Raw genomic sequence first — 22,192 nt, 5'->3', positions numbered from 1 at the left:
CTCCCATATTTTCATAGATTTCATAGACATTAGGGCTGGAAGGGACCTCGGAAGATCATCGAGTCCAGCCCCCTGCCCCAAGGGCAGGAAGTCAGCTGGGATCATAGGATCCCAGCAACATAAACATCCAAATTTCTCTTGAAGGCATTCAGTGTAGGTGCTTGAACCACCTCCGGTGGCAGGCTGTTCCAGACCTTGGGGGCTCGGACAGTAAAGAAGTTCTTCCTTATGTCCAGTCTGAAACAGTCTTGGAGAAGTTTGTGACTGTTCAACCTTGTCATCCCTTGGGGTGCTCTGGTGAACAAATATTCCCCCAGAATCTGGTGAGCACCCCTAATAAACTTATAAGCAGCTATCAGATCACCCCTGTGTGGCTCTTCTCTGGACTCTCTCAAGCTTCTCCACATCCTTTTTGAATTGCAGAACCCAAAATTGGACGCAGTACTCCAGCTGCAGCCTCACCAAGGCCGAGTACAATGGAAGAATGACATCCTAGGATTTGCTTGAGAAGCATCTATGGATGCAAGCCAGCATTTTGCTCGCTTTACTAGCTGCAGCATCACATTGATGGCTCATGTTCATCTTGTGGTCAATCATGACCCCTGAGTCCCTTTCATCTGTAGTGCTAGCCAGTGTAGCACTGCTGAGCCTATAAGCATGCTGCGGGTTTTTCTTCCCAAGGTGGAGAACCTTGCATTTTTCAGTGTTAAACACCATCAGGTTCTCATCCACCCATTCCCTGAGCCTGTCAAGGTCAATCTGAATCACCCTTCTGTCCTCAGGTGTGGATGCTTTACCCCAAAGTTTGGTGTCATTGGCGAACTTGGCCAGTCCACTTCTGACTCCAGTGGCCACATCATTAATGAAGATGTCGAATAATATAGGTCCAAGGACAGAGCCTTGAGGGACCCCACTGGTCACAGTGCACCACGACAATTAACTTCCGTCAACCACCACCCTCTGGGTCTGACCACAGAGCCAATTCCCCAGCCAATGGATCATGGTGGACCCAAGGCTGCAGTTGGCCAGATTTGCTAAGAGGTGATCATGGGATACCAGATCGAAGGCTTTTTTAAAGTCAAGATATGTGATATTGGTCTCCTCTCCCTTGTCCAGGTGATAGGTCACCTGGTCATAAAAGGAAATAAGATTGGTCAAGCAAGACCTACCCGCAACAAACCCATGCTGGCTATCCCTCAGGATGTTGCCATCGGCCAGTCTATTAAGAATGGTCTCTTTGTTAATCTTTTCTAAGACCTTCCCCAGAATAGAGGTCAGGCTGATGGGCCTGTAGTTTGTTGGATCCACTTTCCTCCCTTTCTTGAAGATAGGCACCACATTGGCCTTCTTCCAATCTTCAGGCACTTTACCAGAGCGCCAGGAATTCTCAAAGGTCCATGCCAGAGGTTGAGCTATGATGCTAGCCAGCTTCTTGAGTACCCTGGGGTGTAGACGTTTCCGGGCCAGCTGACTTGAAGGTATCCAGCCTCTCAAGGTGTTCCTTCACGAGGTCAACGTTGATGGAGGGTAAGGAATCTCCCTGACCTGGGCCTCCCTGTCCCGTAATGGGCAGGGGTGTCCCATGGGACTGGTGAAAGACCAACGCAAAGTACCCATTTAGCAAGTTGACTTTTTCCTGGGCGTCGGTTGTCAGTTGTCCCATCTAGTTTAGCAGGGGCCCAATGTTGCCCTTGCTTTTCCTCCATCTCCCCGCCTATCTATGTTTTAGGTAGGTCCATAACAATGAGGCTAAGCTGGATGTCCTAACAAGTACTCTAAGGAATCTGTGAAATGCAATAATCAATACTTCCAATCATGAAGTAACCTAGTCATTTTATTCCTTTTGTATGCAGTCTTACTTTGGCAAACTGCCTTCTTCCTTCAGGACTGGGTGTGAAATGCACAGTTTACACTAGGAATACCCTCAATTATATATTGGGATTGGAAGGAAGGCACTGAATAGACATTAGATTTATAATTAAGAAAATAATTTCCAAACCTTTCATCAAAAATTTTAAACTGAAATTCTTGGATTGAGTCCCCAGATATCCCAGGGAAGATCCATTCTTTCCTAAAGAAGTGGTGTTGGGGGGATAACTAATTTTTCTTTTGAAAAAAAAATATTGTCCAACCCCATCTTTGAATTAATGATATAATAAAATAAAGTATCTACCAATATTTTAAAATGCTGATTACCATGGATAGGATAAACCCCTATTAATTCAATTCTTAGTTGCACAGCTGGCAGTCCTTCTGAAGTAGTCTTATGTTGGTATTGTAACCCTGATGATACAGGAAATATGCAAGAAACAAGTGTTAGTATGCTTCCTGCATTGAACTAACTATGAAGTTGGGAGAGATATTAGACAATTTTTGGGAAAAAAATGCCCTCAGCTGCAGAAAAGAAGTAGATACCACCTATGCTAAAATACCAGTAAACAGTGACTCTTGTTTAACCCTGATATACAAGTGAAACAGAATGCTTAAAATGAGAAATTTCATTCCATCTCTCTGGACTGTTACCAAAAGTCATGCAGTCTTGGTAGTCCTGTAGGGCTGCAACTTCTCTCCTGAAAGGAAGGAGTTTTACCTCAATAGAAATGTGAGTCCTCCCATTACCTAAATGTTTGGCATGACCTCTGAGGCCTTCTAAGAACTGGGCATCATCTGGATGGAAAGTGGCCTGGAATTTCCTAATGATACATTGTTCACCTGTAGCTGTCACTCAAAGGCAACTTTCAGTTGCCAGTAGAAAGAAGTTTTGACAGTGCTAACAATGTCTTTGGTTCAGGATGAAATTTCTGGTCAGAACATGAGACCCTCATTTCCCACCTTCCCACCAAATAGTAAATAGCTTATAGTTAGGGCACTTAACTGTGCTTGCTAAAGTTTTCAGCTGCTCCTACTAAGATTATGTATAGTATATTAAGTGTTCTGTACAGCAGAGGGGAAGGCAATAGGTAATACATTGTTTTAATGAATGAAAACTAAGGTAGAGAAAGAAAAAAGAATTTATAAATTAAAGCTGGCAATGTTTAATGCTGTTTGCATGCAGCATCTCATTCTCAGCTGGCTAATCTATATAACAAAACAATTAAGCTGATAATGGGAAAGGAATGATTGTATTTATACCCATCCACCAACACAAATTAGAGAGCCTGAATCAGGCACCTGCTTCTGTCACATTTAAATTGCACTTTTGCTATTTTCATCTGTTCTTCCTGGATCGTTTATACTCTCTTGTAATTATTGCGTAGCAGCATCAGACTGTGGATACCTGTTGGAACTGAAACAACTCTTACAATCTTTCTCTTCAAGCAGGATCCCCTGACAACTCATTTCAAAATGGAAACTCATGTTTCATCTATTTGCATCTCATAATCTAATTCTCTTTCTTTTTCATAGGCTGTTGGCACCCTGGGTGCTGATCATGTGAAATTGTGTTTCATCATAGTTTGGATCTCTGCTGCCTAATGACAGGGATAGCAAAGAGATAGATGAAATTGAAGGGGCTCAATTCTGCCCTTACATGAGTGCAAAGTCAGTCTTATTTATGACAAATGGAACACCGTGGAAGCCACACAACTGTAAATTAGGGACAAAACAGGAGTCTGCCTGCTTGCAATGGAGGTTGCTTAGATTTCTAGATGCCAATGAAAGGAATGATAGTTTGTGTACTAACTTGTGAAGATTAGTTTTGCAAAAGGTAATGAATCTGCCAATGTTCTCTAAGGCATTTTTCTTCCTGGGGCCTTTTGTTTGTTGCCCTGAATCTTATGTAGTCACCAGTGCAAAATGGGTGTAGCCCCACATATTCCAATTTGGTAAGATCTTATTCATAGTGTGGGACTCTATATAATTTCTAAATTGTAATTGTAAATTTATATATGAAAAATTGTATCATGCCATCCCTTTCCCCATTTTTTGTTCAGTTTTTGAAAACAAAGGGCATTGTGCACAATATGGAAAAACAGAAAAGATTTCCTAAAATATGATCCCTACTAGTGGTATAATTAGGGTGGAGTAACTGGGGTAGCTCCCTTGGCAGCAATGTGGGGGCCTGGGGAAGAAGGTGAAAAATATGGCTGCTGCTGCACTTGTTCAATCACTCCAGTTATATCGTGGCAACCAGAAGTAGCTGCTGACCATGTGTGTGGCAGCTGCCAAGAGTGCCTGGCAGCATCCTAATGCCTCTGACCCCTGCCATCCCTAAATGATCTTGTTATCTCATGTTCTCCATGAGTTTCATTGTTGCATTCCTCTTGCATTCACTGTTGCATTCCTCTTCACTGTTGTCTTCCCTGGATGTTATTGGAACTGGGTATGTAAGTATTGCAACAACACTGGAAAACTTGTACAGTGAATTTTGTGAGATTTCAACCCTAATTTTGTAGAACAAAATGTTCAGTTAACACCAGGACTCAGTCAAACAAACTGAATATAGAAGCTTAAGAAAAAGGAGGAGGAGACAGAAAGGGTAATGAAAATATTTACATTTTCTCACCAGCGCTAAACAAAATATCTCTTAATCAGATCAGACATGGATCCTGAACCCAGGAGATCTCAGTAACCTATTAAATTAGAAGTGATGGTAATAATGTGGTGAAGTGCAAGACAGCATAACTGGAGACAGGGCACAATGAATGACCGAGCTCACTGTTAGACCATGGGAGTTAGAGAGAGTGAGGGAACTGTCATAGCAACAAAAAATATCTTGCACTTCTGCAGTACCATCCCTCTGAGGATTCAAAATGGGCTGTGGATATGAACTATGCCTCAGCATTCCTGAGAGGCAAAGGAGTGTTGTTATCCCCATTCTACCGGCACAAAGACACGAAGAACCAGATAGTGGGGTGTTGAGCGTGGTAACCAACACCAACAGTGCAGATTTACTTTCATAAGGTGATCTCAGGGAAGGATTATATTCACTCCTTGGTATATGGAAGAGGTGGGCAGGTAACACCTTTCCTTGAAATGGCTCCTGCTAACATTTGACTTTGTACAAGGAGAAGGGCATGGTATAATGGAGTAAGACTGCAATTCTGCAGTTTCCCCACATTTTATGTTGTTGCACCTCCTTCTCTCACCTTGTCACAAAGGCTCAGGAAAACATCAGGGATTGTAACTCTACCTGACCTTTGTGCAAACTATGGAGATAAGTTCTCAAGGGAATTAATGATGACCAGGGCAGGTGTGAAGGCTTGACCTTTTTTAACATCTTTATGATCTGTAGGAATGGGTAAATCACATCTCAATGACACTGATGTTAAAGATTCCTTTTGAGGATTAATTAACCTTAATGGGAGAAGAATTGTTTACTGGATTCTGCTCTGGGGAAAGTTATCTTTTTTGTTTTGGCTTCACTGGGAGAAGAATTAGGTCACATGTATTTTTAGTTGTGCCTTACTGAACTTTACCACTTAAACAGCTAAAATGTTTATCATGTTTCTTAGTATTTTTTTTATTATGCTGGCTGCCACCAAGTTAATAACAAATCAAAGCTGCATTCACATATGTTGTTCTAAAGAATGTCAAGGTGGGTCCCACCCATGCTTATGCTGGCATATTTTCCTGCAGAACTGCTGTGGCTGGGCTCCCCAAGGGGTTTCCGACCTATGTGGTAACCCTTAAAGCACTGTGCTTCCTTAAGAGGCTATTAGAGTCTTCTCAAAGGGAGGTGCTGGAAGTGAGACCATGTCCTAATTGAGCATGTCCTCCAATATTTCTCCACTATCAAGATTCCTATGGGACCCATGATAGATTTTAAACCTACTCCCTATTGATCCCAACATGCCTAGGGAAAGTGGCAGCTGACAACATCACTTGCTCCTCATTAGGCTAAATCCCAGTGGTCTGGAGTTGTTGATCGTATCCTTCTGCAAGAGGAAGAGCAAACTGATTCTGTTCTGTATAGCCTGAAGACATTTAAAAAAAATTCAAAAGTCAGCAGAACCTTGGTCTTTCACCTTTCACACTGGGATGGAAGAATCCACGTACCTGGGGAGGGTTTTCAACTCCATAGATGAAAAAAATAGAGGTCAGGTATGGGAGCATAATTACATGTATGATTATACTTAATAGAATAATTAGTGTAATTTCCTTTCTCAGAAGCTTTTTTATCATGAGAATGCCTCCCACTTAACCATTTTCATGTATGCTTTGATCTCCGGTTAGCAGCAAGGATGGATGATCCTATCTGCAAGCAAGAGAGCTCCCTCAAGCTAATCAAAACTTCTGAATACCCAGGAGAAAGGGCTGCTGAGTCTCAGGGAGCGTGAAGTCCCATCTGATGAGAGATTCTACTTGATAATTTTATTTTGCACAGTTTTTCTGATCATTTTCCAAAGTTTTTTCATGTAAGAACAGTGTTTCCAGCTCTGCATATGGTCCCCTGCACCTCTACAAAATGTTATTTCAAGCCTGTTATTCATTTTGCGTAATTTATATGGAGTGTTGTAGGATGCGAAGTACATCTGATGCTGCTCTGGCTTCTCATATCCAGGGACACTATTAAGGATTACTTTTTCTGTCTATAATCTGCTGTGTTCTTTTATGGTAAAATATGAGAATCTCTTTTCTAGATAGGAGAGAAATAGAAGATTGAGGTGAACCTCAGGGTTCTTAGATTAATTTCTGAGCCTCAGAAAAAACCTTGTCTGTTACAATGTGAAAAGAATGATATAATGGTCAGATACCCTAATAATGAGGCTGTAGAAATACCTTGCTACATTAGAGGAGCTAGTTTAGACAAGACTAGAATATATAAGAGTGGTGTAAGTACAGGATGTGGTAGTTAGTCCTAAATTTCATCCTCACTGGATGCTATGTCCATTCTATAAACTTGGATGAGTCCCAAGCTGTCTGCCTTGATCTACAGTATGTTGTAAGGATATGGTCATGCTTATTTAAATTATTTTATAAGATACTATATTAACAATAATATTTAAAACAAAGTAGGTTGAAAGACTCTTTGCAAATGGTGGTAGAGAGTAATACTAGAGATGCCAGAGAATGCTTATCCATTCTCAAGGAGAATAATTTCTTTACTATTAAATAATTCCTAAGGTTAGACCTGAGGGATTTGTAGCATATGTAGATTGATTGTTCTGTACATAGGGAATGGTCCTTACCGTCTTCCCTTTCAATGATCATGATGATTTGAATGTTATATTTAAAATGAAGTTATGAGTAGATCCAAGGTTTCCTAGTTAACCATAAAGACCAAAAGATATTTATTGTGCAGCATGAATAAAACTGTGTCAAGCTCAGTTCAGACAATACATAAAATGTAGGATGTATAAAGATGTATTTTAATAGAGTTTTCTTATAATTTAGAATTTGCACCTTTATTGGTTTAAATGCTCATTTTCTAAGCAGCTTCTTGGTGCCAGTGAAGTGTTTCTGATCATCTATATTCATACTTTTAATTATTCTAAGTAATGCGAATGATATAACATGAAGGAACTGGTTCTTACTGATGTAATCTCTGTCTCTGCAAAGAAATTGGATAACATTTCAATGGAGGGGGAAAAAAAAACCTCTACAAAAGTAGCAGAAAAATCTTTTATAAATAATGCAGGCTATATCTCTCTTTGGTTTCCATAAAGTTTTCTATACATCTTTTATTAAACCTTTGTAACCAACCTCACAGGATTTTTATTGAGACTATTCTGCATTTAAGAAGAAAATTACATGTGTTTAATTTGTTACAGGTATTAAACAAATGTACTTTAATCACAGTACTTTGTAGGCCCTTATCAGACTTCAGAGACACAGTGCAGATAGGAGATGAAATATAAAGGTTTGAAAAAGTGTAAGTAGTACTGTTCTATCCCAAATTATTCCTTAGAAGAGAGCAATCCCCACCCCTTACTGTAACTCCTGTGGGTCATGCTGTAGTGAATACTGAATAACAAAGGCAATAGAAACATCAGTGCATTGTTTATTAACTCTACAATAGCTTCAAAACATGGTGGGAGGGTCCAGTGTTTTGAGCTTGGAATTTGACACTAAGGAAACATGACTTCCAGCCCAAACACCATCACTTTATCTGTGCCCAAATTTCCTCAGATGTAACATGAGAACATCCGGTTCTGCCTTGGTAGAATGCTTTGAGATTTTTAGATGAGACGTACTACTTATGTACCAACACATGTAAGTTTTTGTTTGTTGTTTTGAGCCATTGGAAAATTTTAAAAGAAGGGTACACTGCCCCTTGCAAAATGACTCAAGTGGCTTGCTTTGGCTAAATAACGTTCTATGCGTATTCTGTTCCCCACTGTAGATTAGGGAGGCACTTGTACCACTGAACCTTTCAGTCAGTAGTCCCCAGCGTCTTGGCTGACAGGCAGCATCATGTCCGTGAGGCCCTCCAATGTTGCCCATGGCAATAAGAAAAGTTGTTTTAAAAAACTATGCTTCAGGATGACAGGGAAAACAAAGCAGGCTATTGCCCACAACAGGTTATTCTGTTACTTACGGGCCAGAAAAAGAGACCACTGCTTTCTTTGTGGGTTGTATGGACCAGTGTAGAAGCTGATACACTTTGAGTGGAAGCACTATGGTGACTACTTGATTTTACTGGGTAATCATAACGTCTCCCTATTTATCCGATTATTGGCTGGGGCAAAGCAGGATATGTCACATCTGTTCTTATTAATTTAATGTATCAAGGTCATGCCTGAGGGCCAAGACATATTGTCTAAGACACTCCACCAACCAGCATAGGAGGAACCTTCCCTATGGAGACTATCATAAAAATAGGCAAAACAGACAGAAGGTCAGAGAAGCACTCTAACATGCATTTAACCTTCTCTGACTCTTATTACCACTTCTGAACATGTTTGTGGATGCTTCCATCCCAGTGGGACACCCCCTCCAACTGCCATGAGGTGAGTAGCTATGCCTATTCTGTTTATGGTAGATCTCAGCAGTAGAACAGAAGGAGACGGAGACCAAGAGGATTAGGCAGAGGCCACAAAAAGGAGAAGCAGAAGAGCTAAAGCTGAGACTTGGACCTGAGGAATTCCCTGGTCCTGTGGCCTTGTTTTGGATAATTAAAATAATAAAAAATCAACTTTTGTGCTTGAGAACCAGATAAAGGAAGTGCTGCTTTGATTCATAGTATTGTTACTTACTGTATTGATACTTGTGTTATAAATTGAATTACCTGAAAGGGCTAGCTTTCTTTATATTGCCAAAAGACCAGAGGATCCTGCACCGGATCCTCTTTATTTTTATCTACTTTGAATGCTGTCACTGCTGACTGGAATGTGTGGTTCAGTTCCATTTTTCAGGTTTTCAATCTGAATTCACTTCACCCTTACTACATCCTGGGAACATTGCAGGCAGATAAACATATGTAGCATCAGAGGGAGTTATATTTTCTGTTAAACAGGCTTCTAAAGATGAACTACCATGGAGACTGATATTAAACTATTTCCCACTATTTGACAAAGTGGGCCTCCTAAAAAATGGCTCAGAGGAAAATGTGTGGTTTTATTGCCAGCACTCTTCTTGATGTATGGACAGAAGAAAAGGGGCTTGGCGGTTTTGCAGTGCTTGCTCCTTAAAAAATAAAAAAATAAATAAAAAAAGCTTTTTGAGAAACTAAAATAAATACATCCCAAAAGCACCAAGCCATTTTCATTAACATTGAAGCAGAACACTACATAGGGAAAAAGTTGTTTAACAAACAATGGGATTGTGTATGTGTGTGTGCATGTGCAACACACATGCATGCACAGAGATTCATACCTGTGTCCACAATTCTCTTGGAAGAGTAATCCCTCCTTTTATACAACTTTCAAGGTGAAATCTGGGCTCCATGACATTCAGTGTCAATTCTTCCATTTAATTTCAGTAGGGCTAGGACTTTGCTATTATTTTGCTTGTTTGTAGACTGTTCTGTCTTCCATGGTCTGTTCTTAGGTGGTCTCCATATACCTTTGCTCCGCTTTCAAGAAAGATACTTCTCTTTTACAATTCACATTCATAGTGGTTCATTGCTCCAGCTAATATTATTCACAAGGTCTGTCTTTACTACATGTCTTTCTTTCTCATATTTATTTTTCTTGTTTATTTTTCCCCATTTCAGTAGGTTCTCTCTATGTACTGGCTTTTGAATTTCCCCAAACCCTTTAAGCTGCTTTGTTTAAAGAGGAAAATAAACAGTGTATTCAGCAGATGGCCTAGATGGGAAAAGGAATATTAAAGCTCCCTCAGATCTCTGAGATGAGGTCCAGTTCATTTCTTGATTCCTTTAGCACTCACTGTAAATACGTTCCTCAGACACCATCTCTCAGACTACATCTCCTGGGAAGTTCTCTAACCAGCCATAAGCTCCTTTCCATTTATCCTTACCAAAGGACCTGCCATAATTTAAATACAACAAATCAAACAGGCATAGAAATCAGGCTGGTTCAGTATACATTCCAGAAAATGAAAGGAAATGCAAGTTGACCTCTTAGAATGTTTTCAATGTTCCTTGAAGGTGCCTTTTATTAACTTGGGGATTCTGGGTTCAGATAGTATTCCATTAATTCTTTATCATTTAAATGTCCCTTAATTCCAGACATCTAAGTTATCTGCAGTCCCATCTATTCCCCAACAAACTTCATAGATTATCTTTTGCCTGTTTTTCAGGCTGCCCCCCAAACAAGTGCACTTTAACTATGCAACAACTGGTGTGCAGCACTCATCCCCATTAAGAGCAGAATGATCTGTATAAGACAGGTGATTCAGCTGAAACATACAGACCATTATTCCTCAGGCTGGCCAGGAGAGCCAAAGTGAGAGCAGAATAATTCCTTATCTAGTTACAGCTTTTGTGGCATGCTTCAGGAAAGCACACTATTGTTTAAAAGGATGAGAGAGGTCACCACATTTTGTAGTAAAGAATAACACTGTCTCTTGACATGAACATATTTGCTGTTCATTAGAAGCTAAATAAAAGAAGGGAATGCTGTCTGTGCTGCAATCTGGAAGTGCCTAAGGAATGAAGAAAGCTAAACATGAATCAACCTCTGGGCTGCTAAGTGGCTTGGGAAAGCAGGTACCCAGCCATACACTCCTTGTGTCTGTTCACCTCTTACATTTAATAAGGTTTATGTGCCAGCAGTTAAACACCGAGGAAGAAAAACTGAAGTAAATAGGTTGATGATTCATAATGAGGAATAAAGAAGTCTCATCCTTTAGCACGGGAAGTTTTGTTAGAGGTGGTTGCTAAGGGTGTGTGTGGACAAAACCGGAGCCCTAAATTGCAGCAGTGGGTTTTTAAAAACAGCTTCAATTTAGGGCCAAGTAAACCCCCGTGTTGTGCACACACCCGTGCACTTAGCTGCATCTCTGGTGGCAGGGAGGGGAGGACAAGCTGCCAGTGGGTAGAGCGGCAGTCCTTGAGCTGCGGGGAGGACTGGTGCTTCCCTCTGCAGCAGCAGCCTCCTTCCCAGGCAGCACCTGCCCGCAGGCACCTGGCTCGGGCGGTCCTAGGGGGCACTGCAGCCGTGGAGGAAAGCACTAGGCCCCCGTGCAGCTCAGGCAGGCAGGCAGGCTCCAGGAAAAAAAAAATATATATATATTGCCACTTCTTTCTTTCTTGGGCAGAGCCTGCTTTCCTGGGCTGCTGCCAGGCTGCCTGCATGGGCTTCCTGCAGAGCCCCTGAGCTGCACAGAGCCTGGTGCTTCACTCCATGGCTGTAGGTTAGCAAACTAAAACTCTTCCTCTTCAGAGTTTTAGTTTGCTTTGCCCCAAGTCATTCAAAGTGCATTACGCCACTGGATTTGCCACAGCGGCTGGAATTACTGCTTAATACACCACTGACAAGTGCAAACACTAACACCATTAAAGTGGTGCAAAAGCATCTAACCCGCTTTAAAGTGTTGTGTGCACATGCTCCTTGTTTCGTCTACACATGGCATAAGACATTCAAAATGAGCATTCTACCTTCCTGACTCAAAGCGGAACAAAAAGGAGGGCCAAAAGTCTGACAGAAGGCTCCAGCATGCTTTCTGGTGATTATTTCAATAACCAGACAAAGCACTTCTTTTATCTGGAGTGGTAGTTAAGAATTGTTTAATGCTGCTAGAAGAAGAGCTGTTTTAATCTGTCTTTTGGTTAGACCAATCTAATTGAAGGTGAAAGTGAAGATGGTAAAAATTTCAGTGGAAATGGCTGGGGGAATCATGAAACATTTAATAAGGTCAAAAAGGCTCAGAAAACATCTTGCTAGCTCAGGCGTACCATTTAAATGGTTGTTCGTGGTTTCTTTTCTAATGGAATTTAATGTTCAAACAGGGTAATTATTATTATTTATATTGAGGTACCTCACAGTTGGGTTCAAGATTTCATCATGTTCATAGGTGCAGATACAGATTGTCTGTGACCCAAATTCCTCAAATTCAAATCTGTCAGTTACTGCTACCTATGAAGCTTCTCCAAGTTACTCTTTTTTTTTTTTAAATCCGTATTTGAAATTCTCAGAAAGCATGGATAGCAGTGGCATACAGAGCTCTAACCAGTCTCATTGCATTCAGTTTAATAATGAATTTTTGTGTAAATTGGCACTTATTATGACCAGATCCTTGGCCTCTAGTATCAGTGAAGTTAGGTAACTGGCTTCCCCAAACCAGACCACTGTTGAAGTAATAAAACTCACATTGCACCTGTGATTATATAGGCCTTTCTAGTTTTTGAGTAACAGGTCATTACACATGCTTACCCATGGGTCATGTGTCCAACCCCCTTTTCACTCCTTTAATCTAGGCAGCATTTTCAGCAATCTGATATGCATAGCTAGTTGTCCCCCTCCTGATATGCATATAGCTAGTTGTCTCCTTTCCCCTGCTGCCTGGTGAAACTACCTGAAGAGGAATGGTATGGATGTTTGAGCCCTTCTACCACCAGCCACCTAAAATTGGCTGTGGCTGCAAGAGCATGTAGATTCCTTCCTTCTCAGATCACCTCAGACCTAGCATCCCACTGCATGCTAAAGTGAACCCAGAGTGCCTTTCATGGATTCAACAGTTCCTCATGTAATGCAAACTGCCACTAGCTACAGGCAGTCTTCTTTTTTGCCACTGTCCGGCTACCCTTGATGTCATTGGCACCATTCTGTGATATCCTGTGAGCTGGTGTTATGATTAGTACATAGTCTGCTCTGAGAAAATTGGATGGCTTTAAGGGAGCTCTGATGGAAACTCCCAGAGGTCAAACATTTTAGTTTTGCATACTTAGCAATTCAAAATGAGTGAATGGACCCTATTTCAAAATTTGTATTCAGTAGTACCTTGCAAATTAATTTTGTCAGTTGGTCACCTTCTTAAAGTTATCACCGCTGTGTTGTATGATTAGCTGTATGAATTTAAAATGAAATAGTCATGATTTTATCAAGAAGCCTTAATAATGCATAATAAATTCAATTCACGCTAATCAGCTCTAATTCTCTGTTCTGGCACTATGGTTTTTTATTGCATAGAACCTATGGATCCTTTAACATAGCTTGCTGTTAAATATCAATCAAACCTCATATGATCAATTCCATGACAGTTTAATCAAACATTAACTCTCAAATCAGAAATGTAAAATAATTTAGACAATTTAGTTTAATTGCTTTCATGGTAATTAATCAAATTCCTTTCTCAAGGTAATGATTATTTTAGTCAATATTCCTCTCTCTCTCTCTCTCTCTCTCATACCCACAATTTAATAATGTAACATTTCTCTCTTGGATATTATCAGTTAGATATATAAAAAAAAAAAGTTAAGTACTTTCTTTTTATCTTTTTCCTTGATGTTTACTATTTTAGCCAAATACTAGATTAATTCCCTGTTTCCACAGAATTATTTAATTCCATGGTTCAAGTGGACAGGCTGACATATATGATATCATAGATCATGCATTGTTTAAAGAATGTAGGGTATAAATTACTGTTAGGCTATCCACACTATGTATTTTATGTAGGATAATTATTTATTGAAAAAAAATAGTTATGCTCATTAGTTTCAGTAACCACTAAGTATTTCAGACTTGTTCTTTTGTACATTGTTATCATGATGCTGCATGCCAGAGTCATAAGCACTATTAGAAGATCATAAACAAACAAGCAGAAAGATGTGATTTAAACATAATTATATATGGTATTGTTGAGTGACTAATACTTAGTCACTTACATTGTTGCTTTACTAATGTGGCATATACCTTTTTAGATGTGATTAATTCTCTTACCACACCATCATCCAGGTGGAAGAAAAATGTTCTAGTTTTTTGTATGTCTTTTTGTCTCAGACGAACACAGCTACTAAGTACGCCCATAATTTGAAGAGCCCTTATTATTCATCAAGGTGAAAAATGGTATTTATATGTAAATTTCTCATCTCTATTGACAGTTCATCCTTGGCTAAGATCTAAATATGAGGTAAAAACTCTCCCATCAGTTCACTATGATATATCATAGTTGGCTGTCAAGGCTGGCTCAGATGGTGCTGCCAAATCTGCAGCTGCTTAGAGGGCCCCATTTCACAACAGACCAGTTGAAATGACAGGGGAATGGTTATCATTTCTGCTCTAAAGCCAGCATCATGGGGGACATAGGCTTTTTCTAGACTGATTGAGAGCTCTGTGGAGATAATTTAAGACTCCCAGGAAGATGGATCAGTGTGATTTGGATATATTTTTAATTGCAGCCTTACTATGTACCTAGAAATCTTCCCCATTTGATTTAATGAAGGCTAACTGATGTAGAATGTGGTCAGAAACTGAGTCTTGAGTCTTGCCAGCCTTTAGAGCAGGCTCCAGATTTGTATGATCTGGTCCTGATATTTATGGGCGTTTGTAGACAACATGCAGCTTCCCATTGTGTTTGTGTTTGCACAATCGGAATTTCCCAGGGCTTTAAAAGTCTCCTTGGTGCTTTTAGCTAACCCTGCTTCGAGAGGTTTTATTTCCCTGAGCCCTGGCTTAGCATACCCCATCGTGTTGTGCACACACTGAGCATCTCAAAGACTTGTAATTGCTTTCCTTCACCAATAGGTGGTGCTATACTTTTTCTTTAGCCAGTAGGTGGTGCTGTGAATTTATGTTATGTGTTATCCTTAACCCCTCCCTCCCACTGCTCAGCTGACCAGATGTGGGTTTGAGTGAGGCATGGCTTTCAAAATGCTTTCAAACTGCAATACTTTTATTATTTTAAATATACATGAGTAGGAAAATGGCGGAGCAAGAGCAAACCCTCAGTGGTGTGGAACAAGTGGTAGCTTATTACCCCTTGGTATTTTTTTTGCTGCTGCCTGTAATGTGCGTGCTCCCCATGTACCCACTGCCCACACCCTACACCTGCTACACGCACACAGGGTTCATAGCTGCTCAGCACTGCTACCCTTACCGTAAGACTCCCTTGAACATTTCTCTTTTCAAACCTTCCTGTTTCAAACATCCCTATTCCAGAACCACGGAGGATCATCTAGGTGGATGCTGCCTGTCAGATGTGCCATTTAACATATCCTCCTGCCCCCCCGATTTCATGTCTCCTTTCTTCCCCCTCTCTCTCTGAACAATGCAGCATGCCCTCCAATCAATGAAGGGGAGAAAAAGGAAGAACAAAGAGCAAAGTGTACAGATAATGTTTAGGTTTTGTATAGATATGTAACAGCTGCTGCTGGATTTGCAGCAAGGCTCAGAATCCCTGCAAAGGCAGATCAGAAAAGTTTACAGAAAGTTGTTGTTTGCAAGAGCATATGCATGTTTTTGATTGGCTCCTGAGGCAGGAGAGGAGAGGGAACTCAGCCCAGGGGACTCAGCCAGGCTCAGAGAAGGGAAGGGACCTGGGACCCAGGACCATAGAGCTTGGGAAGGAACCACCCTGCAGACTGCCTGAGAAGTGAACCTGCCCTTAGTGATGGGGAGAAGACAACCTGGTATCCTTTTTCCCTCTGAGGCAGAGGGACCCAGGTGGAGGAAGAAGGGTGGTAAAGTAGACTTGCCTAGGAGGGCAAGGTGTTGATTTGAGAAGGCTCTGGGGAGAGTTAACTGAGAACCAGCCTGGGGCCGGGTGGGTGATAAACCCAGGGTTGTTTCAGTTATCAGTGCAAGGGAATTGGAGAAAGGTGCTTTTGAGGAGCGGGGACAGTATGTGTTTCTTTGCAGATACCACAGACAGCTGGAGCAGAGAATTTCTCTTCCCCATGAGGCTCTAGCAGAGAGCAGGACTTTCTGAAGCGGCAACAGCAGCCATGGTGGTTGTGCTGCCAGTGTGAAGGAGAGCTGATGTTTGTGTTAACCTCATGTGCTGCTGCTCACTAGAGTCTCAAGGTTTAAGCTGGGGAGTTACACTGAGGGTGTCCTGGATTCTATTTATACAGAGTGTTTTAGTTCATTGATACCTTCCTTTGACAATTAGATTATAATTTCATAGTTGGTAGAGTTGAAAGGGACCTGAGCAGATCATCAAGTCCGACCTCCTGCTATGGGCAGGAAAGAGTACTGGGGTCAAGCAACTGCGACTAGGTGATTATCTAGCCTCCTTTTGAAGACCCCATGGGTAGGAGTGAGCACCACTTGCCTTGGAAGTTGGTTCCAGATCCTAGCCGCCCTGACTGTGAAGTAGTGTTTCCTGATGTTTAGCCTGAACCTACTCTCAGTTAACTTGTGGCCGTTATTCCTAGTTATTCCTGGTAGTGCTTGGGGAACAGGGACTCTCCTGTTCCCCACTGGTCCCCCCTGGTAAGTTTGTAGATGGCCACGAGATCCCCCTCTCAGCCTTCTCTTGTGGAGGCTGAACAGATTCAGGTCCCATAGCCTCCCCTCATAGGACCTGCCATGCTGCCCCCTGACCATGTGAGGGGCCCTCCTCTGGACCCTCTCAATGTTGTCCACATCCCTCCTGAAATGCAGGGCCCAGAACTGGACACAGTACTCCAACTGTGGCCTGACCAATTTCACATAGAGGGGAAGGATCACCTCCTTGGACCTGCTCATGATGCATCTGTGGATGCATGACTAGGTGCAGTTAGCCTTACTGACTGCATCCTCACATTGGTGTCCCATGTTCATCTTGGAATCAATAATGACTCCAAGATCCCTTTCTGCCTCTCTGCTGACAAGAAGGGAGTTCCCCAGCCTATATGTATGCTGCTGGTTCTTTCTCCCTAGGTGCAGTACCCTGCACTTGTCAGTATTGAATCCCATCCTATTCTCATCCGCCCACCCCTGTAACCTGTCCAGATCTAGTTGTAGCCTGTCCCTCCTTTCTAGCATGCCCACCTCTCCCACATCTTAGTGTCATCCGCAAATTTGAACAGGGTGCTTTTCACCCCCTTGTCCAAGTCACTGATAAAGATGTTGAACAGTACAGGCCTGAGGACCGAGCCCTGGGGGACCCCACTGCCCACATTCCTCCAGGTTGAAAATGACCCGTCCACCACCACTCTCTGGGTGCAGTCCTCCAGCCAATTTGTGACCCATCTGACTGTGCAGGTATCGATGCCGCAGTCGCCTAATTTTTTAATGAGAATGGGGTGAGAGACAGTGTCGAAGGCATAATCTCCCCTGCTGGTCCCTTGCAGATGTGCTCCTGGATAATTTTCTTAAAGAGCTTCCCTAGGACCAAGGTAAGACTAACGGGCCTATAGTTTTCCGGGTCCTCCTTCCTTCCCTTCTTGAAAATGGGGACCACATTGGCCCTTTTCCAGTCCTCTGGCACCTGGCCAGAGCACCATGAGTGCTCATAAAGCCGTGCCAGGGGTCCCGCAATGACCTCTGCCAATTCCCTCAGCACCCTGGGGTGGAGATCATCTGGACCTGCTGATTTGAACATGTCCAGCCCCTACTTAATTTCCCTAACTAGGTCCTCTCTGACCCTAGTCCTGAGTGTGCGTCTCCTGAGTCCATCCAGAATCCTGGTGGGGGGGATGTCCCATCCCTGCTCAGAAAAATGGAGGCAAAGAAATTGTTAAAGAGGTCAGCTTTACCATCTGGTGCAACCACCAGATTGCCAAGCCTGTCCTGCAGGGGCCCCCCATTACCCGGTACCTTCTTTTTACTCCCTTAGTATTTAAAAAAGACTTCTTGTTATCTTTGATCCTGGTCACTAGTCTTAGTTGTGTCTCCACCTTAGCCTTCCTAACAACCCCCCTACAGTCTCGAGCAATGGAGGTTTAATCCTCTTTAGTGAGGAGCTGCTGCCTTGCTGCAGGACTTTGACACCCTGTGCTAGATGGTGAATTCCAGTTGGTGATGATCGCTATCACCCAGGTGGTTGAGAACCCGCAGTCCCCTCACCAGGTTGTCACCTATGGCCAGGACCAGGTCCAGCAAGGCATTTCCCCTGGTGGGACTGTGCACCTCCTGGCTTAGATGGAGGTCCTGTATCTCAGCTTGGAACCTACATGAGTGGTCAGACCTTGCTGACTGCTCCTTCCAGCAGATGTCTGGATAGTTTAGGTCACCCATGATGACCACGTCCCTTGACTTAACTGCCTTTGCAAGCTGATCTGAGAATTCCTGGTCCAGCTCTTCCCCCTGGGTTGATAGTAGACATCTACCATTAAGTCCCTTCCCCCTGACCCCCTTGTATTCTAACCCAGATCACTTCACTCTTCCCCTCCTCTGACCCAGTGCTGTTTGTTGAGGACATGTATTGCTCTTTGATGTAGAGCGCCACACCCCCACCTTTCCTCCCTGTTCTATCCCACTTGAACAGTCTGTAGCCCCTGATGTTTACCACCCAATCATGGGTTGAATCACAACACGTTTCAGTGAGCCACACTATGTTGGGATTTGTGTTAGCTAGCAGGAAGGCAAGTTCTTCCTGCTTGTTCCCCATACTACAAGCATTTGTGTAGAGGCATTTAAGGCCTCCTATGGGTGCATGCACCGCCCCCCCCCCCCGATCCCAGGACTATCCTGACCCCTGTCACATACCTGGGTATTTCTTGTGCTCATCACCTGTCTTGGCTGGGAAGTGTCCTTGTATCCCCTTGTGGCCCCATCCCCTGGCAAAGATAGTTTAAAGCATGTCGTATGAGATCAGCCAACCTGGAAGAGAAGACACGCTTGTCTTTAGGGGAGAGGTGAAGCCCATCCCACCTGAGCATGCCCCCTGCACGAAAATGCAGGACATTGTCAAGGAACCCAAGGCCTGCCTGGTAGCACCAACTCTGAAGCTGCTGGTTTACCACTCCAATGCAGGCCTCATGGTGCTGTCCACATCTACTTACTGGGAGACTAGAGGAGAATACCACCTGTGCCCCCATCTCCTTGACCTTGGCTCCCAGGGCCTCATAGTCCTTCATGATGTGGTCTGGATTGCTCCCCACCACGTCATTGGTTCCCACGTGGATTAGGACCATGGGGTACTGGTCCAAGGGTTGAATGAGGTCTGGGATCATGCCTGTAACATCCTGAATCTGAGCCCCAGGCTGGCAGCAGACCTCACGTGCCATGGGGTCAGGTCAGCAGATGGGACCCTCTGTTCCCCTCAGGATGGAGTCTCCAATGACAAGGACTCAGCGTTTCTTCCTCGTGGTGTTCCATCTTTGCTCAGACCATGCCATACATAGAGTGGCACCGTCCCCTGCAGAGGCATCCACTTTGACCTTCTCCTCCAAGGCTACCAAGGCCTTGAATTTGTTCCCCAGTTGTACCTGGGAAGCTGCCACCATGCTAGCCCAAGCAGCCCTGGTTCTGGTGGTCACCTTCTGCCATTTCTCTACTGTGCATCCTTCCCAGGAGGTCTGTCTCCTGGAAGACTGATCCTGCAGAGAATGGAAATACGTGTCAGTTTCGTCCTCCACAGCCCTGATCCCCCATAGCCTGCTCACCTCAGCCTGAAGTTCCCTCACCTGCTCCTCCAGGGCCTGAAGTTGGGCAGAATAGGGACTGGCAAGGGAGCCTCCAGACCCCTCCCTCACCCACAGCCTCCAGGTCCCCACCAGGCAGCCCCCACAGACAGGGAGGCAGGGGGCCGCCGACTCCACCATGGGCTCCATCTGGGTGGAGGCCTCAGAGGAGCCCAGGGTAGGTGGCACCAGTGGGGCAGGGCCTCCAGCAGCCACCCTCCATGTCCTTACCACTGGGGCATGGTCCCTAGCAGCTGCTCCCCATGTTCTTACCATGTCCATGGAGCTGTGAGTCTTTCTCTGTCTCTTGCTGGAGACTCCTTCCTGGCTCCTGCTGCATGTCCGCCTTGTTCAAATGCCGACGCACCCTTACAGAGCATGCCTGGTTGCTCACTCTGTTCACACGTGGCTCAGGAGCATGGCTCCCTGCTGGCTCAGTTAAGAGGAATCCAGGGGGCTCCCCCTCTGGATCCTCTGTGCTGGCTTCCCTGCCCCACTTACTTTTAAAAGATTCGCCTCCGCTGCCTCTGCCCCTGCTGCCGCTGGTAAGTACAGGGGGCACACATGTACTAGAGGCACATGTGCACCCACTCCAGACTCAAGCCCCAACTGCCAGAGGCTTGATCAAACCATGGCTTTTAATGGCCGTGGTTTGAATTCCCCGTGCCAGCCCAGCAGCCAATCAGGCTGCTCTGATATCCTGTTCTGCTATTAACCTCATTCATGTGTTGACTGTTTTGTAAACAATAAACTGTGTAAATAGTTATACTTTATGTACTCCAGTGTGTGGGGAAACCACAAGAAAGCACTCCATGGAGAGGTGGCCCCAGCCTTAGGGGGAGGTTGACCAAGGCTATTTGACACCCCAGGACTATGAATCTGGACATGGCCATAGGTAGCACCATGGCTAGGGTTACAGATAGTTTGTATAGATAGTGATAGTTTTATAGATAGCGATATTTTGTATAGATAGATAGCTTTAATATTTAATATTATTATTTATATATAATTTTCCTTACATTAATTATTATCTATTATTTAATTTAAGTACCTTTACTTAAAGTACCATAAAGGGGCTGTTTATAGAGTCATGGCATTACTGGAAAGAGTTGCAGGGTTGGCTGTTATTGGACGTCAAATGCTTGTTTCTCTCCCTGCCCCCTCATCCCAGTATACGGTGATCCTGGCAAGCCTGCGGGTGAAGCAAGCATCCTCCCTCCCCCCCACCACAGCAGCAAGCAGACAAGAAGGCATGCGTGGACCCTTAACATGTGATCAAAAAGGCGATTAGCAAATCTTTCTTGTATTTTAATGCATGGTCCCCAGGGGGTGCCCCCCCAGAACCAGGAATATCTTCAAACAGAGTTTTTTCTGCCCATCCCTCCCTCCCTACATCCCTCCCCCTGCTTCCACACCATAGCTGACCACAGGGAGCCAGGTATTGAAGGTAATGGCGGAGCAACCTATTATGGGACATTCAGTTGTTTTGGTCCTACCACCACCAGTGGTAGTGTATGGGCTGTCCCCCATTGTACTCATGTTCCATCCAGCCCCAGCACCCCCTGCCTGCTGGCACTGTGACCAGCATGATGTTCAGCGCAGAGCACAGTGGCATCTCCAGGATAGTAAATTTGCAACAACATGTGGCAGCCCTTAACCCTTCAGTATTTCAAACCTTCCTATTTCTTATAATTCCCATTTCCATTCCAGTATCCGCTCCCCACACCCACTGCAACCCACCGTCATGGTGTTCAGCACTGCTCAGCACAGTGGCATCAGCAGAATGGTAAGTTTCCAACTTTCTAGAGTTTGGTACCTACCTAACCCTTAATTCTTCAATATTTCAAACCTTCCTATTTCTTATAATTCCCATTCCAGAAACGTGACAATTAGTCAAGGTGGATGCTGCCTGCCAGACCATTCCCCCAGACTACGAAGTATCCCTGGTGATGTATCAGTAATAAATGTCCCAATAACCTTGGATGACAGGGGTTCTGCGGGTGGGTGGCTTGTATTTCGACTTTTGTTAGTTCAAACCCCTCTTCTTTTTTCTTCCTCTCCCTGCAGAACACTATGGACATCAGAGATAGAATATTTTCAATATTGATACTATCAAGAAGCCACCTTTTTTTGCTAGGGTTATAAAGTTCAGAAATTTGAAATTGTGTCAGTTGTTTTTTCTTTTATACATACATACATAGGCAGACTGGGTTTTGGGAGTGGGTGGGGTTGATTGGTTGGGAGCAGTGCTGGCTGCGACTGCCCTTCTCAGCCTGGGAATCCTTTGCATGTACGCAAGATAGTTTCACAAAAGACAGGAGGTCACATGAACCATTTGCTGTTAACAATTATTTATAA

The 22,192-nt window shown here is 43.5% G+C and overlaps 1 long non-coding RNA gene across 2 annotated transcripts in view; it reads left to right on the top strand.

Annotated features, from left to right (window-relative positions):
* Positions 1-21,959, top strand: part of LOC102376081 — a 76,105-nt gene extending 54,146 nt beyond the window's left edge. The window contains exons 1-4 of one of the 2 annotated variants that reach the window (XR_322986.1): positions 15,825-15,913; positions 21,545-21,620; positions 21,713-21,780; positions 21,902-21,959. This is a non-coding gene — a long non-coding RNA (uncharacterized LOC102376081). Of the gene's footprint in view, positions 1-15,824; positions 15,914-21,544; positions 21,621-21,712; positions 21,781-21,901 lie in introns of those variants that run through there. The other variant, XR_322985.3, reaches the window with a different exon arrangement.
* Positions 21,960-22,192: the final 233 nt, after the last annotated feature.

The sequence above is a fragment of the Alligator sinensis genome, unplaced genomic scaffold (genome assembly GCF_000455745.1).
Source record: "Alligator sinensis unplaced genomic scaffold, ASM45574v1 scaffold82_1, whole genome shotgun sequence".
NCBI lineage: Eukaryota > Metazoa > Chordata > Crocodylia > Alligatoridae > Alligator > Alligator sinensis.
Note: the sequence above shows the minus strand (reverse complement) of the source record. Positions and strands in the feature narration are given on the sequence as shown.